This window comes from Sturnus vulgaris, unplaced genomic scaffold (assembly GCF_052056855.1).
Source record: "Sturnus vulgaris isolate bStuVul1 unplaced genomic scaffold, bStuVul1.hap1 Scaffold_195, whole genome shotgun sequence".
NCBI classification, from domain to species: Eukaryota; Metazoa; Chordata; class Aves; order Passeriformes; family Sturnidae; genus Sturnus; species Sturnus vulgaris.
Genome location: NW_028276170.1, coordinates 8060224 through 8075666, shown reverse-complemented (window position 1 = coordinate 8075666; position 15443 = coordinate 8060224). Strand labels below are relative to the sequence as shown.

Here is a 15443-nt window from a genome sequence, read left to right as displayed (position 1 = left end):
AAGGTCCCCAGTGTCCCTCGGGGTGACAGTGCCACTTCTATGACCCCACCCTGTCCCTACCCCTGCCCCACCGCCACGTCCTGGGCCACCTCCAGCTTTCGTGTCACCTTCTTGTGTTCCTCCAACATTGTCCCCAAGGCCACCATGATGTCCCCGAGGGCCTGGGCAGCTCTGGGAATCTCCTGTCGCCATGTCCCCCATGTTTCACCACCATGTCTCGGTTAACAGCGTCCACCAAGGTCCCCAGGTGCCATGTCACCGTGTCCAGCCGCCCCTGGACATCCGCAGTGACCTTGCTGGTGGCCACAGTGGCCTCAGCACTGGCCCTGGCGGTTGCCACCCCCTGGGCACAGTCACGCAGGCGCTGGGCCATGGCCCAGTGCTCACGGGGACTGCTGGCCAGGTGTCACCACGATGTCGCCGAGGCCTGCAGGGCCACCTGGCAGGACACGGCCACCGTGCCCAGGGCCAGCAGCAGGTGACTGTCCTCGGCCACCCCCAGGGCAGAGTGCACCGAGTCCCCGGACACTGCGGGGACATGGGGACACCGCACAGGTTGCACCAGGGACACGGCAGCAGGGCAACCAGCACAGTGGCACCTGAGCAGTGGCACCGAGGACACCCCAGAGCCACCAGCCCAGTGTCCCCAGGGCTGCCCCAGTGTCAGCATCCCAATGCCACCTGTTCAGTCTCAGTGTCACCAGCCCAGTGTCCCCAGTTCAATCCCATTGTCCCCAGTTCAACCCAAGCACCACCAGAGCTGCCCCAGTGTCCCCAGTCCTGTTCCAGTGTCACCAGCCCAGTGTCACCAACCCAGTGCCACCAAGCCACTCCCATCCCAGTGTCCCCAGTCCTGTCTCAGTGTCACCAGCTCAGTGTTCCCAGTTCCTTCCCAGTGCTTCCAGTGCCAGCCCAGTGTCACTGCCCCATTGCCACCATACCAATCTCACCATCCCAGTGTCCCCCGTGCCAGCCCAGTGCCACCAGACCAATGCCACCAATCCAGTTCCCTCCCAGTGCTCCCAGCCCCATCCCAGTGCCACCCCCCCATTGTCACCATACCAGTGTCACCAACCCAGTGCCACCAGTTCTGTCTGTCACCACCCAAGTGCCACCAGCCTGGTGTCACTAACCCAGTTCCAGCCCAGTTTCCCCAGTCCTATCCCAGTGCCACCAGTCCTGTCCCAGTACCACATCCCCAGTGTCCCCATACCAATGTCATCACCAGCCCAGTGTCCCCAGTGCCATCCCAGTGTCCCCCAGCCTATCCCAGTCTACTTGTCCCAGTTCTCCCAGTTGTGTCCCCGTGCCAGCCCAGTGCCACCCCGTCATTGACCCATACCAGTGTCCCCAGCCCAGTGCCACCGGTCCTGTCCCAGTGCCACTAGCCCAGTGGTCCCAGTGCCAGCCCAGTGCTCCCAGTGCCAGCTCAGGGTCACCAACCCAGTGTGGCCAGTTCCATCCCAGTGCCACCAGTTCTGTCCCAGTGTCACTAATCCAGTGTCACTGGTCCTGTCCCAGTGTCCCCAGTGCCATCTCAGCATCACCAGTGCCACCCATGGCACCACCCCAGTGTCCCCAGTTCAGTCTCAGTATCCTCAGTCCTGTCCCAGTGTCACCAGCCCAGTGCTCCCAGTTGTGTCCCAGTGTCACCAGTTCCATCCCAGTCCCATCCCAGTGTCACCAACTCATTGTCCCCAAAACAATGTCACCATCTCAATGTCACCAAACCAGTTCCCTCCCAGTGCTCCCAGTGCCAGCCCAGTGTCCCCATCCTGGGACAGGGGAAGGTCTCTACTGGTCCATATTGGTCTGTACAGGTCTGTACTGGTCCATACTGGTCCATACTGGTCTCTACTGGTTTATACTCACACAGAGCACCATCAGCCCCACGGCCGGCCCATGCCCAGCCTGGAGCCCAGCTCACCCAAACTGGTCGGCACTGGTTTGTACTGCTCTATACTGCTTTATACTGGTCCATACTGGTTTTTACTCACACACGGCACTGTACAGCACCATCAGACCCATGGCCAGCCTGTGCCCAGCCTGTAGCCAGCTCTGGCACTGCCGTGCCTGTTCCTCCTCCGACTCCAGCGTCATCACTGCTGCCTCAGCCAGGACCCCTTGGAGAGGAATGTTGAATTTGTCTTTCCAAATGAGCTGTGGATCAGCCTGTAGATAAGGCTAGCACTGAGAGATAAAAGAAACAATGGGATGGATTCCACTGATTGATGAATGGAAAGAGATATTTGCCTTTACAAACAAACTGTAGGGCTGCTGATAAATGAAATTGAATATCGAAAGATGAAAGAAGCAACGGGGGGCAAACTATGAATTCTATAAGCATTAAAAATGAAAAGGGAGGGTTATACATTAGAGGGGAATTTCAGGTATCAGGCGTTCCGGGAAGTCTGTGCCTCTCAAGTACCTCAGCCAATGGGGAAAGAGAGAGGGAAATGCGGCCGGGGAAATAGGATAAAAAGGAAGCTGCGTCCTCCAAAAATTGGAGAGATGCCAGGGGAATGTCCCATGGCCTCTCCCTTTATTCGAATAAAGCAAAAAGGACTCCTCTGTCTCCTTTTTGGACATAAACTTCTGGTGTTTGTGGATTAATTTTCCTGACAATTTTGGGGGCTCGTCCGGGATCTTTCCACCGTCCGGGGCAGCGAGTGGAGCTGAAGGCGCCTCACCCAGTTTGGGTGATCAGCTCCCCTTGGTGCCGGCCGGTACCGGGCGATTGATTGGGTTCCCGAGACTGTCCAGGAGACAGACGAGTGGCGGACCAGGGGGGTCTGTGAAGAGTCCGCAGGGAAGGACCACTGAAAATCTCACCGGTGAGTAAAATGGGATCTTCGGGGAGCAAACCTGGGAGGGCACCCATGGAGGGTAGCACAGGTAAAACGGGGCACCCAGAGAGGGTTGGAAAGGTGAAGCCGTGAAGGGGCCCTGGCAAAAGGGATGACGATCCCATAATACCCCCGGAGAGTCCCTTGGGGTGAATGCTGAGGTCTTGGGACAGATTGTACATTTACCCAGAAGTAACTATGGAAATGATGGTAAAATATTGTTATTTTGTGTGGCCAGAGTATAAGCTGGCAAGGGGACTTATATGGCTACATTATGGAACAGATAAAATTCATTTGTGTCGAATTTTGTGGAGGTATTTAGAGGAGAATTGGAAAGGATGGATTGAAAGGGAATGTGGATTAATATGGGTCAGACAAGAAACAAGAGAAATGTATATGTTAAGAAAAAAAGGAGAAGAGGAAAAAGAGGAGGAAGAGGAAAGTGGTGAGGATTGGGATGTTTTTCAGCACCTTCCCCCGTCTTGTCCTCCAGTGTTGCCAGCTGCAGGTCGTCTGTATCCTCAACTTTCAGAGCAAGGGGATCAGGAAAATGTTATTCCTGCAGCCCCACCTGAGAAGGGTAATGGTGTAGGGGGAGGGGAGCAGCATGTTGTATCACCCCTCAGAACTAGAAGAGGAACTCAGTTTAGGGCATCAGAAGCCCCCCAAGAGACAGGGGTACACCAGATGCCACTCTGTCAAGTTCCTTTGGGGGGTCAAGGGGGAGGATTTGGGTTTGTAATTGTACCACTCACTACCCAGGATATAAGAGGGTTAAAAAAAAATATTTATATGTTGCCATAGGGGTGGGGGAAAAGATAGAGAAATATTTGGGAAATGCGGATTATACATGGAAGGATTGGCATTTTCTTTTGGGAATTTTGTTTGGGTCATCAGAGAAACGAATGATTTTGCAGAAAGCTCGGCAGCTGTGGGAGGATGAACACCCACAAGCAGCAGGGGGGGCTGGACCCAATGCACCTACGGTGGGTGATGCCATCCCCCAGGCAGACCCCCAGTGGGACCCAAATAACCAGGCCAGTCTGGCTCACCGTGATTGCCGTGCTTATTTGATCAGGGCAATCAAGTCAGCGGCTCCCAGAACGAACAACATAGCTAAGGCTCTGTCGTTAGAACAGGAGAAACAGGAAAGCCCTCATTGGTTGGAGAGGATTAGGGATGCCTTGAGGAAGCACGGGGGGATGGATCCTGAAGGGCCAGCTATCAACACATTGCTTAAAGTACAATTTGTTACTAAGGCCTGGCCTGATATACGGAAAGGAGTACAGAAAGAAGAAAAGTGGCAAAATAAGCCTCTAGAGGAATTGGTTAAAAAAACACAGCAGATATATGTAAGAAGGGATGAGGAAAAGGCAGAAGCTAAAGCAAGGATGATGGCAGAGTTTGTGCAGCCCCGGAGGAATAAACCACAGGGTCCAAGGGGTCCCCAGGGACAGAGGGGACGGGGTCGGTCACAAGGAAGGGGCAGAGGGATTCCCTCCTCGGCAGGGGACAGCCGACCCAAACAGCGGCTGGGGAAGAACCAGTGTGCTGTCTGCAGGGCAGAAGGGCATTGGAAAAATGAGTGTCCGCAGAAACAACTGGACCCTCAGGAGGAGGAAGTCCAGAGGATAATGGAAATGGATTGTTAGGGGTGTCAGGGGCTCCTATTATACCAAGGACCCACCACTCAGGAGCCCTTGATAACTTTTAACGTGGGTCCGGATCGAGAGGAGGTGTGTTTTCTGGTAGACAAGGGGGCCTCTCCATCCACCTTAAATTTTATACCTAAGGGGGGGAAATTGTCAAGAGATCCTTGGTTATTCAAGGAGTAAGTGGGAAGGATGAGCGAGTGCATTTTATTCAACCGCTGTTAATAAATGTGGGGGACAGATTTGAACTGCATGGATTCTTGTTTGTTCCTAATTGTGATTGTAATTTACTGGGAAAAGCTTTGATGGCTAGAATGGGAATGCAAATTAGCGTTGTAAAAAAGTGACACGGAGTCCGATATCTTTGTGTAAAATGTCTGAGAAGGCTTATGCTGAAATAAATCCAGAAGTATGGGCAGCCCCAGGGACAAATTGGTTAATGCCCTAGTCTTAGCTCTTCCAGATGCAAAAAAAAAAAAAAACCAAATAAATTTTCAACTATACGTGGATGTCAAACAGGGTCATGCTAAAGGAATTTTGGTGCAAGAGCATGGGGGAACACGGAGGCCTGGTGCCTGTTTTTCTAAGTTGTTAGACCCGGTGGCCAGAGGCGGCCCCATTGTCTGCAGAACTGTGCAGCCACAGCTCTGATGGTGGCTGAGGCCCGAAAGCTGACAAGGGGAGGGCATCTCATTGTTAAAGTCCCACATCAGATTAAAGCTTTGTTAACTGAGAGAGCCTCTAAGTGGATGACGAGTGCTCGATTATTACAGTAGGAATCTTGTTTAATGGAACAGGAGGATTTAGAATTTAAAAGTGGAGAAGATTTTAATCCAGTCTCTTATTTAAATGGCCCTGGAGAAAAGGGGGGCCAGGAAGAAATCCATGATGGTATCCAGGTTATAGACCTCCAGACACGGGCTAGGGAAGATCTACGGGATATTCCCTGGCCTGAGGGAGAGAATGTGTTCATTGATGGGTCCTCCAAGGTGGTAGAAGGGAAACGATTTACAGGATACTCTATCGTGAATGGGAAGCAATTAAAGGAAGGAGGGAGGTTACCACACACCTGGTCAGCTCAGACAGCAGAGCTGTACGGGCTTGTGAGAGCCTGTGAATTATACCAGGACAAGACAGTAAATATATTTACTGATTGTAAATATGCATATGGGGTAATACATGCATTTGGAAAACGATGGGAAAAAAAAAAGAGGTTTATTAAGCTGCAGAGTAAAGACGTTAGCTCACGAGAACTTAATCTCTCGCCTATTGGAGGCAGTGAATTTACCAAAAAGAGTGGTGATAATCCACATTAAGGGGCATCAGGCAGGATGGTCGGAGGAGGCAATAGGAAATCGACTGGCTGATGAAGAAGCTCGGAAAGCTGCATTGTTGCCAGAAGTCTCTAAGATCCTGCCTTTGCTCCCAGTAACTGCACCGCTGCCAGAGAAACTCTCTTTTCCACCAGAGGAACTTGAGATAATTAAAAAGAGTGAGGCAGAGGAAAGAAAAAAAAAAAAAATTGGTTTACAAGGGATGGTAAGCAGTGGATACCAAAAGCTCGAGCCTTACAATTGTTAAAAGAACTTCATGAAGGGAGTCATTGGGGCTCCCGAGGACTGGCAGAAGCCTTCCTCAAAATGAACGCTGCTGTTGGTCTCTTTAGCCTGGCAAAGCGAGCTATTGAATGTTGTTTAACATGTGCTAAAACCAACAACAAAGTTACAAAGAAACTGGCCAGGGGAGGGAGGCGTTGGGCAGTAAGTCCCTTCCAGAGATGCCAGGTAAATTTTACTGAAATGCCTCGAGTGGCAAGATTTAAATATCTTCTGGTAATAGTATGTCAATTAACCGGGTGGCCAGAAGCATTTCCAACTGTTTCAGCAACAGGATCAGTTGTTAAAGTATTTTTGGAACAAATAATTCCAAGATATGGGATGGTGGAAGCAATAGATTCAAATAGGGAAACTCATTTTACAGGAAAAATTCTTCAAGGAGTTATGACTGCTTTAGGGATACAGTGGAACCTCCATACCCCCTGGCACCCACAGAGTTTGGGTCAGGTTGAGAGGATGAATGGAGAAAAAAAGAAACATCTCCTGAAGCTGGTGATAGAAACTAAAATGCCATGGGTACGGCTCCTGGCCCTGGCTTTAGCAAGATTAAAAGCCAGACCCAGGGGAGATATTCAATTATCTCCCTTTGAATTGATGTTTGGAATTCCTTACCCTTGTAATTCTCAGCCTAGTGGGGGGATAGAGATAAGTGATGTGTATTTAAAACAATATGTGGCTGGATACTGTCTCTTGTGAAATCTCTTCGACAGGAAGCTCAGCTGGCACAGACCCTGCCTTTGGACTTTGCTGTTCACAACATCCAACCGGGACACTGGGTCCTGGTTAAGGAGTGGGAAGAAGCACCACTGGTGGCCAAGTGGCGTGGACCTTTCCAGGTGTTGCTGAGCACAGACACAGCCGTCAAGACAGCTGAACACGGCTGGACCCATCACACTCGGGCCAAGGTCTCTGCAGCCCCAGAGATTTGGACATCTCAGCTGGAGGAGAAGGACGGGAAGCCGCGACTGACACTCGGCAGGAGGGGACTGGAGCAGCAGCCAGGGCGTCGACATCGGGGGAAGCCTCGTGTGCCCACCCACAGAGTGCCTGCTGAAATAGTCTGTGTGGGCATCCCTCCTCTCAGATCTCCAGGCACTGGGGGCCAACCCTTGCTGTCATTGTTTTCTTTATGTTAAGCTGTTTCTGTGCCTTCACTCGCCACAGGTGGTGTGGAAGATAAAGTGAAAGTAAAAATTAAGTTAGGAAATTAGATTACACAATCAGAATGTTTCCCTTAATAATGTTACCTTTATATTATCAGTTAGGTTGGGGCCAAGAATGGGAAAATAATTTTTTGACCTTAGGAGAAAAAGTAGCAAAAACCTTTAACCTTAGCAATTGTTGGGTCTGTGGAGGTCCAGGAGAATCTGAAAACGGGCCATGGGTGGCCAGCCCAGTTGAACATCAGCAGTAGATTAGCACCCTGAGTAAAGTCTGTAATGGAACAGGATTTTGGGATGAAGAAGGAAGTCCATGGCGGCTTCATTCTTCTGAAAAAGACACTTATTGCCTAAATAGACAAGTAGATGACAATGGAAAAGTGGTGAAACAAATTGCAAAATGAATTTAAAAAATTAGCTCATGTACCAGTCCAAAGATGAAAAAGATGGGAATAGGACATGTTTTCTTGGCTACCTGGTGGACTATAAGTTAAACAACTGCTTTTTTTCCTCTTATGTGCTGTAGCAACTCTAATCTTTTTGCCAGGCATGTTCCCTTGCTTAGTACAACTTATTCAACATGTGATCAAAGGGATGCAGGTAATAGCCACGCCTACTGATCCAGAGATGGTTACAAAAGGACAGAAATTGATGTCACTCCAAATAATTACAAAACCAAAAACAACTCGGGAACAAGAAATTAAGTCAATGAGAGCTAAAGTTTGTAAAGACAATTATTAAACAATAAAAGAGGAGGGATTGAGAGGAATGTTGAATTTGTCTTTACAAATGAGCTGTGGATCAGCCTGTAGATAAGATACTGAGAGATAAAAGAAACAATGGGATGGATTCCACTGATTGATGAATGGAAAGAGATATTTGCCTTTACAAACAAACTGTAGGGCTGCTGATAAATGAAATTGGATATCGAAAGATGAAAGAAGCAACGGGGGGGGGGAAACTATGAATTCTATAAGAATTAAAAATTAAAAGGGAATTTTATACATTAGAGGGGAATTTCAGGTATCAGGCGTTCTGGGAAGTCTGTGCCTCTCAAGTACCTCAGCCAATGGGGAAAGAGAGAGGGAAATGCGGCCGGGAAAATAGGATAAAAAGGAGGCTGTGTCCTCCAAAAATTTGAGAGATCCCAGGCGAATGTCCCATGGCCTCTCCCTTTATTCGAATAAAGCAAAAAGGACTCCTCTGTCTCCTTTTTGGACATAAACCTCTGGTGTTTTTGGATTAATTTTCCTGACATAGGTGACCCGGGAGGGGGACCTCGCCCCCAATATCTTGGGCGGACCTGGCAGGGTTTTTTTGAAAGGGTGAGGGATATTTGGAGCTCACCCGAAGTATCTTTAGTTCTCCCTGTTTCTTCTTTTCGGGACGCGGCGGGCAGAGCGGTGTTTGCATCTTGCAGGGCTCCAAAGCTGTCCCGAAATCCCCTTTTGGGTCCCCGGGTGGTTTTTTTGGGGATGTCTGGGTGGCGGCTGCAGACAGAGCCCCGGCGGTGGGTGGGGGATGGAGGTCCCCGGAGCCCCGTGGCGATCGCCCGGGACTGGCAGGGCGAGGGGAGCAGCCTTGAGGGGGGGAAAGCGAAAAGGGGAGAGCCCCGGGAGTGCCGGAGCCTGGAATGGGGGCCTGGAGAGGGGGGACCCCGAGAGCCGGGAGTGAGGGGAGCCTGGAGAAGGGGCAGCCTGGAGAAGGGATGAGCCTGGAGACGGGGAACCCCTGGGACACCAACGTGGGGACCCCAAAGCCTCCCAGGGCTCTGGCCACGCCAGGGGCTACAGGGACACGAGGCCGGGGCTGCTCCGGGCCGCTTCCAGGCTGTCCCTCTGCTCTTGGGTGCCGGGGGTGGCCCTTTGTGACACGGGCGTGTGTCAGGGCCCTCGGTGATGCGGGACATTGTGGTGCTGTCATGAATGAGAGCGTTTGAGATCGCTTAAAAGTCGGTGACAAGGGCATGAACAAAAGTCAGATTTAATATTAAGCAACAAAGTACAATAAGTTTGTTGGCAAGATTCACTCCACTGCCTACAGGACAGGTGAGGCACAACAAGGCAAGAACAACACCAAATAAAATCCATGCAATCAGAACAGAAATTAACGGGGAACTCCCTAGGGGAGTGTGGGTGGGTGTGTGCTGTGTTTAGGTGCATGCAGGGATTAAAAGGAACACGGCCTAAAAACTTAACAACTCTAAACAACTCTTTAAATTCTACCTTAATTTGTAACTTAACCTATACCTTAGGCCTAGCAATTCAACAGACGAACAACACCGAACTTATACCTAACTTAACTGATAGCATTAACAATTCCACAGAGCAATAATACTTAACAAGTTTAAGCTAACTTACAGCTATAACTTCCAAGTTGTACTTAGCAACTTAATACAAAAACAACCCTGATTACTTACATTTAAGAATTTAGCAAAACACTTAGCATTTAACAGCATTTAAGTATGTTCATAACTATAACTGAACCTTGCTTACAGGCCTAACTTAGATATCCAAGGTACTTCCACACCTAGGAAAGCTGTATTTCTCCCAGATGTGCTATAGCATATGTGCAGGGGCAAACACAGACAGGAATAGTCAATGTAGGCAATTCACCTCAGAGCTCAGTGAAATCGTCCCTTCAGATGTTTTTGCATCTCCCACTGGCCGAAGGATGGGGCCTTGAGCAGTGAGGGTATGGGCCCAGGACACGTCGTGTTTCAGCGATCCTCCAGGCACAGCAAAGCCGAGGGTTTGCTGGCTCTGAGAGGCCCCTCAGAGGGAGACTGCTGGTCACAGCACACGGTGGCCCAGGAGAGCTCAAAGGTCTCCTTTTGGATTTCTGTTGATAGAGAGTGGGCTCCAGTCATAACCATGTTTCATCCTAGCCGCAGTTTGGGTTGGACTTTATCTAGAAGTGGGGGAATGCATCACCACACTGGAATCTCAGGGGTGCCCATGGCCTGGGTGACGCTGGCCTGATGCCAGGCACCCACCAAAGCCACTCTGATCCTGCTCCTCCAGCTGCAAGGGAAGAGAAAGTTGAACCAGGAGCACCAGGATCAGATTAAGACAGGACGAGCAAACACACAAAACAGCAAAACGGGTGTAACAGACCCAGCCTGGGCACAGCGAGGGAATTTATTCCCAATCAAATCATAGCAACAGAACGAAAACAGAGAGAAATCTCTCCAACAACTTCCCCCCACCCAATGGGGTTCACCAGGACCACGGATCACCAGGGCTCTGCCCAACGGGGGTCACTGGGGATCATCCAACACCAATCCTCCCATGGGGGATGGAGCTGGAGCAGAGCACGAAGCTCTTCCCACACTCGGGGCACTCACAGGGCTTCCCTTAGTGGTGACTCCGTTGGTGTTGGGTCAAGTTAGAGCTCTGTGAGAAGCTCTTCCCACACTCAGGACACTCGTAGGGCCTCTCCCCAGTGTGGATGCGCCGGTGGACAGTGAGGTTGCCATGTTGCTTGAAGCCCTTCCCGCAGTCGGGGCAGCGGAAGGGCCTCTCCTCTGTGTGAATCCGCTCGTGTAGGAGGAGATTGGAGCTTCTCTGAAACCTCTTCCCACACTTGGGACACTCGTAGGGCCTCTCCCCACTGTGGATGCGCTGGTGGTATCTCAGGGAGGACATCCACCCAAAACTCTTCCCACATTCCAAGCAGGTGTAGGGCCGTTCCCCTGTGTGGATCACCTGGTGCTGGATCAGGGTGGAGCTGTTGCTGAAGCTCTTGCTGCATTCCCCACACTCGTAGGGCTTTTCCCCAGTGTGGATCATCTGATGCTGAATCAGCCTGCACTTGTAGCTGAAACCCATCCCACATTCCGAGCACTCGTGGGGCTTCTCCCCTCCAGGAGGCTTCTCCACCAGCTCTGAGCTCTGTCTGGATCTCCGGCCACCTTCTTGGAACAGGGAGGGTCTTTCCTCCTCGCAGCTCCCTGGGCTGGGTTTGCAGCCCCTCCTCATGAGGGATCTATGGGGCTTTTCACCGTCCTCCATCCACCCATGCCTTGGGAATGAAAAATCCTGGTTTGGGGAAAAAACAGGAAGAGAGCTCCATAAACTCCTTGCCCAAGTTCATCTCCAGAATTCAGGAGGACTGGGCATGTCATGTCTGTAAGAACCTCCCAAACACCAGGATTCAGAACCAAAAACCTCCTGTCTTTGTTTGAAAGATAGGGGTCTGTTAAGAAAGGCAGAAACCTCTCTTTAAAATGGTGAATGTAAACCCCCTCCCTCCAAGTTATTTTAATTTTGAAATTAAGGGGCTCTCAGGGAAAGATATGGGAATAGAAATTACAGTTCTTTACGAGGAAAAATTAAAATGGAACTACAGTATTACAAAGAACAAACCCAAAACACTGACCGAGTTAGAATACAACCTGACACCCCGTCAGTCAGCGTGTTGGTAGCAGTCCCATTAAATGGTGGCTGCAGTCCTCCTGGATGACAGATGTTGTTCAGTTGAGCACTGGTCCTCTAGAAGGGTGCAGTTTTCCTCCAAAGGTTCAGTGATGAAATGGAAATGTCTGGTTTTTCCTCTGGAATTCAATGGAAAAAGGCTGCCTTGGTGTTCCAAATCTCAGATTTTATCTAGGTAGGAAAGGCTTGGCTCCTCCCCCTGGCTGGAGCGTCTCCCAGTGGGATGATGGAATTTTATCAGTCATGCAGGGGCACTCAATGGCCCATTAACAGAAGATATCTTCCTGGAGGAAGGATGGGTTGTGGAAAAGATAAAGAACACTGCCCCACCTGGTTTTAACAGATGGCCCATTAGCAGAGGATATCTCCCACAGAGATAAGGATCACTGCCCCACCTGCTTTCCACAGCTCATGAAGAGGTCACAGAATACATCATTTTGGGCATATCTTTCCATTGTAACCTAGCACAGTCCGGGGCTAAGTTTCTGAACTTTAAAATAGATTTTAGGGGTTTAAACACTCTTAAGGCACTTAAAATATATTCTTATTTAAAACTAAAACTTCTTCTTCATATCTATGTGATTAAATAATATTCCTACTGAATTAAAACTAAAACTTAACCTTCTACTTCACGTCTGTGTGGCTTAATATATTTTAATTTCTCTAAAGGCTTTAATACAATCCCTCCATTCTTTTCTCTGAGTGACTCAGAGAGGCTTCTAATTTTACACATTCCAACAGGCTCTGACATTGGAGTGGGGCCCCACAGGGAAGGACTTGGGGAGCTGTCTTGGTTTAATTTTGACGTTTCCCGGCCAATGCACCAAATTAATGTCTTGAGTTTGAGTTGCCAATTTGAATAAACTTATTTTTCTTGTTGTGAGACAGAACCAGGAGCAAAAGAGCAAGGCAGGCCTAAAACTTGAGAGAGTATAAAAGAAAATTTATTAACTACACAAACAAAAAGAGAGAGAAAAAAAATTCAGAATAAGATTTTTTAGATCACTCCTTCCCTCCCTCTCCCAATCTTCATAACAACAAAACAAACATATAACAAATACTTCGGTCAGTGCCCAATTTAGTCTTTCTCAGTTGACTTTCTGGAGAGAGAAGCTTCTTCTTGTTGAAGTTGTAGGGATTTTTCCCACAAGAAGGAAAAAAAACAGTTCTCTTGTGGTTTTATCTTTCACGATTTGCATCCGCCCGGGAACCTGCAACTGTGACGCTCCTCCCAACTCTACAGCCGTCCCAAAGCTGTAGATGTGGGCCATGTCTGTCTCATGGGGTATTACTTTTAAGAATGAAATGTTCAACCACAAAGATTCTCTCTGTCTCCTTTTTCTCTGCTCAGGCTTCATCTTCAGAAAACCAAAATCTCCTTCTTTTCTCAGGACAGAAATTCTTAACACAGGTGCTCTTTAGTCAAATCATCTATTAAATGGAACATTTCCATCCCCCATGTCTCTTTCCATGGTTTATAGGAATATTGAGTACATCAGTTCATCCCTACAATTTTACAAAAAGATTTTCAGCCATTTCAGCATCTTCTCATACTCCTTCCATCTTAAAAACTTAGCTCTTACATCACTGACTTCAGAAATCTTCTTATTCCCTTTCATATTAAAAGGAAAGGCTGGAGGCTTTGCAAATCTTATCTGAGCACTAAAGACTTAAAGTTTAACACAACTACAAGAGTTGGGCCAGGCTCAGGCCGTGCTGGGGGGGCAGCTGAGGTGTTAATCAGCCTTTCTGGGGCTGGGCTGCAGCCCCACACTGCTCATGGCCACCCGGGCAGGCCTGGCCCGTCCGGCAGCAGCAAGAGTCGGCCTTCCCCCACGCCAGAGCCGCAGGCCCGTGGAGGAGGAAGCCGTGAAGGTCTTATCACACAACTTTTTTCTCCCCCCGGCCATCGGGTCCCCCTCGTTGGCAAAAGGGGCCCAAGCGGCCTCCCGAGCCTCCCCCCCGCATGGGGGAGGGGGAAGCTCGGGTTGGTGTTACCTGCTCAGCCACTGGAAAGACAAAGAGGCTCAGTTCCGGATTACCTTCCCCAAAATGTGTGTGCACGGAGCGAACTAACTTTCTCTAATTGGCTGTTGCGGGTATCCCAACCCCCACAGAAAAAATTCCCTTAGGAAGAATCTTTTCTGAGTTTCTTCTTCCTAAGTCAACCTATCACAGTGACACAGAGAACCTTCCAAGCGTTCTTTCCGTGAGCTGCTGCTGTGATGTCACAGGAGCGTTGCCACATCCCAGTGCTGCTCCCGTTGCTGTGGGACACAGAGGCCTCAGTGCCCAGAGGCTCTGGGTGCCTGCTGACTGCCGGAGGATCCTCCTGCCCGAGGCATTCTCGGCAGCCAGCCCAGCCCTGACCCGTGTCCGTGTGTGCCTGCAGGGGTGCAGCCTGCAGACGTGTGCAGCGCGGCCACAATGATCCAGCAAGTGGTTGCTGCAGTTTGCACTCTGTACTCTGTGGCCTATTCGGGGTATTTTTTAACCCACTTGGCAAGTAAGTCGAGGTTTTATCTCGGTGCAGCATCTGTGGCTTTGGGCTTGCTGTGTGCTTTCTGTTCTTCCTCTGGACCTTTGAGTTGATTTTGTAACCAAATTGCCATGAAGACACCGTTGGTTTGGGAGAGCTCCTGCCAGCAGCTGCAGCTGGAAAAGGGGGTGTCTGCAGCCAGCGAGGCGTTTGCAATGAGGCCTGGGGGGGTTCTGTTCCCTCGAGCAGGGCGTCTGTGGCAGTGGAGCCTGGAACTCCCTTTGTTTGCTGGTCCAGCCAAGAATTGACAGCCCAGGATTTTGTGCTATTCTCTTGCTTGCTCTGTGAAGGGACTGTGGCTCCTGGAGGGATGCTGTGAAAGCAAAATGTTCTCTTGGGGTTACCTTGCTCCGTGGCATTTCCCACCACGGGCAATTTTTTTCCTACCAGCATCTGGTTCATGTTCCCTCTCCCATTGCAGGGCACCTCATGCGTGGATCCCAAGCAGCTCCTCCTTCGGTGAGTGGGAAGAAACCTCTGGTGTTCAGAATTGTGCAGCAAGTTGTGAGCTCTGTGTGTGGCAGCCGAGTGCCATCCTGGGAGGCTGAAGGAAAGTCCCTGTCAGGGTCTTTGCAGCAGCAGCAGCAAAGGGATCCCTGGCAGTTTTCTCCTTTTCTGCTGAAGAGTTTTAGAAGAGCTGCAGGTCTGGTTTTGCAGGCAGAGGATTTGCCTTAGCCATGGTGAAATATCGAATTCCCAACAATAAGTGGCAATGTCACTTTTAGCCCATTGTTAGTTTGTACAACTCTGTTTGTGCAGCTGGATGTGTAGCTGAGGATAAATAAGGTGATAACTGAGATAGAACTTCCTGTCCCTCAGGCTGCTGTCTGTCCTCAGGGCACCAAAGCTGCATCAGCACCTCCTCTGGCTCCCTCTGCTTCCAAAGAGGAAGAAGACAGCAGTGAGATTCCCGCTGTTCTGGGGGACGATGGTGAACACCCCGTGGTTTGGGAATACAACAGCAAGGCTCCCGCAGTGTGGGACAAGGACAGTGGACATCTCCTGGCATGGGAGGAGGATGGTGGATGTCCCCTGGCATGGGACAAGGATAGAAAAGCTCCCATAGCGTGGGATGAGGGCAACGGACATCTCCTGGTGTGGGATGAGGACAGAGGACATCCTGTGGCTCGGGAAGAGGAGGGTGAACATATCCCAGCACAGGATGTGGATGGTGAACGTCTCGCTGCTTGGAAA

At 50.0% G+C, this 15443-nt stretch overlaps 1 pseudogene; it reads right to left on the bottom strand.

The window, feature by feature from the left end:
- The window catches only part of LOC148218056 (uncharacterized), a 28173-nt pseudogene extending 16027 nt beyond the window's left edge, over positions 1-12146 (bottom strand).
- Positions 12147-15443: the final 3297 nt, after the last annotated feature.